Below are 3,938 nucleotides of genomic sequence, written 5' to 3'. Positions count from 1 at the left end.
ATAACAGGTCACCAAAGCAGTGGAATGTTTCAATCAAAAATCAAAGTGTGAGACGCATTGCTGAAAGGCAAGTCATCTTTCAAGGAAAGCTGAGACCTCTCTTCATCTTTATACATGAGGAGTCTTCCTCTGAAGTGGTTAATTACAATGAAAAATACAGCACACTTTTCTCATAGCCAGCCATGAATTGTTCTTGGATTACACACTAGATCAAGTGAAGTATAAGAGCCATGTTTCTTTCACAAGTAGGGAGGAAAGCAGTCTTGACAACATGTAGATGAGTGTAATCTACTTCTTGTTTATAGACCCAAAGGATCCCTCAGAGCATTAAAAATCCATGTGATATCCAAGACTGGTATACTTCACTTTAAGAGACGTGATTTAGCTGAAAGCTGTGTAAAATCTGTAAAATAGCATATAGGCATAGAGTACCTTACTGACTGCGTGTCTGAGTGTACCCATGTGCACTTTTCCTGCACACATGAAAAACAGATGATTATAAAATCTGCTTGAGATTCACAAACTTCTGACAGGAACACATGTGTAGGCTAAGTCTCCCAATTTTTGGTCAAGCCAAACCTGAAAATACACAGACCTGAAGCAAATGTGCTTCCAAGAGGGAAAAGCTCTAGTTTCATGCACATAAGTCCATACAGGTTGCATATCCTTTGCTGGTCTTCTGTAGGAGCAGGTGACATCCGTCACGCACCTTTCCTTCTGGGTTGATTCTTCTAACTGGGAACTGGGCTCTCAAACCATTTCGGGTGAAATTTTTGCATACTGGAATCAGACCTAGTCTTTTGATGAGAAAGACTGCCAGTGAAAATAGGTGATGCCTATGTCCCCTTCTTGCTAGTGTTGGCTAGGATGTTGTTTGGTCAGTTCTCTTTCTGATAGACTTAATAGATTTTTCTCACTGTTTCTAGGTATCTTGCAGTAGTTTGTTCATGCAGAGTGGCTCTTATCCTCTCAAGAACTGTGCAGAGGGGATTTTTTTATGTTCTATATTTACATGTTTCACAAACATATGGTAACATGGTGTGAGTGGTGAAGAGGCTAACTTGAATGTCCCTTGGAGGGATTCATTCTTAGCTGCTGTGGAACGCAGGTCTTGTACTCCTAGCACCGACCCAAGGAAAATGTTGATGAACATAAGCTGTACTGTAAAAAGAAACCTTTTTTTGTCAGTATTCTTGATGAAAGTATTGTCCTAGGGCCTTGGGAGACCTCAGACACGCAGTGTTTTAAAGACAAGGATTCACGAACTCAGCTTTATAGCCTTGGGTAGACAGAGCATAAGGAGAACAGGTCTCACATACCCATAGCTTGTACTGCCGAGGAGGTTTTGCCACACTCTTCTGCACCAGTTGGCTTCTCCCATGTTCTGGGAAACTTCTGGGAGACTGCAGGCTTCCAGGAGCAGCACAGCCAAGATGCAATGCAAGTGTGAATAACTGAGGTTACATAACTCGTCAGTAGCACATCGTCTCCCCGCCAAGCACAGCAACAGAAGGCACTGCTCACAGATGTGCGACGTGGGACTGGCAGTGGGTGCAGCCTGGTCCAGGGCCAGACCATGAGGGGCTGGAGGAACACGCTGCAGGCTGGGACAGGCCTGCCTGGCCTCCAGGGCACTTGAAATATCTCAAGCAGCTGCTTTCCATCTGGGCGCAATATCCTGCAAGCACTGTACGTGTGGTGTGACCACGTGTTTTGGATAAAGCTTTATCAGTACTGCCTCTGAGGCCTTTCACCTGCCCATTTTGTGTGGTAAAGGCAACTAAAGCTGCACAGGTCTCAAAACAGCTCTAAGGTTTAACACTCAGGATGCCGTTTCCCCTCATTACATACTCATTATCTTGCACTGGAGCCACGTGTTAGAAGCTAGAAGGAACCACACCAATGGCTGTTGTTCTGTGGCACTTGGAGAACAGGGAGCCAAGGTGCAGGTGCCATAACCCCAAGATATCTTTGAGACCACGGCAGCTGCAACTTGTCCATCATGCTAGCAGAAAGCTGCCTGCTTGGCAGCAAACCCACTGCATGGCTTACACAGAGTAGTTCCTGTGTGGTGGGGAGGTGGGATGGGAGCACGAGGTGTCAGCTAACCACAGTGCTGGGGCACAGCCGGGAATAACATGTTACTGAGTGATTGCGTGGGCAGCATGGGATTAGCAGGGCAATAGGATGCCTGATTTGGGTCCAGGAAGTATGTGAAAAGGTAATTGTATCACAGTCTCTGTAATTCAGGAGAAATTGCTGAAGGGGATGATGGAGTTACGGGGCTCGTGGGTCTGGCTATCTCTTTTGGAACGCTGACAGATGTATTTTTATCATTAAAATGTTTTACGAGTAAAGCTTTTATATCAACAAGGAAAATCTTTTCAAGGAAAATAGCATTTAGTCACCGCAAAACCCCTAGCGTCGTGCCCTAACCAGGCTGCCCTTCAGGCAGGGCCAGGTCTGCAGTTCAAGCACAGTGCTGTGACAATGACAGGACCTCCGGTGGAGCTCCCATTTTCCAAAGTCAGCAAACAAGCACAAAAATAGAGGGGCTCCTTTGTCTCAGCAGACAGAGCGGGTCGTCTGAGCGGCTGGAAATAAAGCAGGGCAAATGTAAGTCAGAGCTGTGCGCGAGAGAGCCAGGCAGCGCCGTGCTATACGGCACTCTGGAGAGAAGGCGGGCTGCAGCTGGGCTGCTGCTGCTGTGCTGAACGGCGCTCTGTGAGTGCCAGGTACCCTCGTGTGTGAGCTCTGGTGGCAGGAGAGGAAGGTCAGGAAGGACCTGATGGTCTCATTCCCTTCATGCTCTGGGTAAAACAAGGGCGAGGCTGGGGGATGGCACCCACCCAGCCAGGATGGAGGTCTTTAAGCACTAGGCAGAGAGCACTTCAGCGAGCAACAGATGATGGATATGAGAAAGAATCAGCAAGTTAAATACAAAAGAGGAAGGTGAGAGGGAAATAGAATATGATAGTAAAGGGAATAATGACATGGCAAAAAAAGTGAAATAAAGTGCTGAAGGGAAAGACAAAAAATCGATCTGCTCAGCTGGCAGGTTTCTGAGAGCCCATGGAAGACGAAGAATCCGTTCAGCCACTAGCAGGCAGTAACAATGAGTATTTCCCGTGTGCTGGGTGCTCCTTAGGGCTTGGTCAGTCAGTAGGAAACGGTAGGCACAGGGACGTGCGTGCATCTTCAGCAGCACTGCAGCACATGCAGGAACATGCAAACTGATGTGCATTTAATTGTAGCAAAGGCTGTTGGAGTATTAAGACATAGAAGGGGCCAACGCAAGCAGCTGCAGGTGGCCTAGCGGGGAGCCAACGTGGGTGCACAGGACAGGACAAGGGACGCAGGAAATCTGTGCGGCGCCTTTGGAATAGATGACAATTCTGCGAGCCTGGAATGCTCCCTGGCCCAGTGTGCAGAGCTGCTGTTGGGATGCTGAGCAGCAGCGCTACTGTACACACCTACAGCACTGCAGTATGCACACCTATAGCAGTTCTCCACACACCTATAGCAGCACTGTGCATACACCTTTAGCACTGCTGTACGCACACCTGCAGCATGCCTGTGTGCACCTACAGCAGCGTTGTACGCACACCTATAGCAGTGCTGTACACACGCCCGTAGCAGCACTGTGCGTACACTTGCAGCACTGCTGCACGCACTCACAGCAGCGCTGTACGCACACCTGCAGCCCCGTCCCAGCCGCTCGGAAGGCGCGTCCGCAGGCGCGGACGGGCAGTTCGGTCGGGTCGGAGGCGCGGTGGCCGCGGGACGAGGCGGCCCCGCGCAGCGCCGCTCCGCCGCCGTCTGCGCAGAGGGATCCGATGGGGCTCTGCCCTCCGTAAGGTCTAACGCGGCTCCCCGCGAGCCGCAGGCACCGCGTGGTGCGGGACGGCCGGGCGGCGGGACGGCGCGGAGCCCCGCTC

This window comes from Numida meleagris, chromosome 5 (assembly GCF_002078875.1).
Source record: "Numida meleagris isolate 19003 breed g44 Domestic line chromosome 5, NumMel1.0, whole genome shotgun sequence".
Taxonomy (NCBI): Eukaryota; Metazoa; Chordata; class Aves; order Galliformes; family Numididae; genus Numida; species Numida meleagris.
This window is presented reverse-complemented; position numbering follows the sequence as displayed.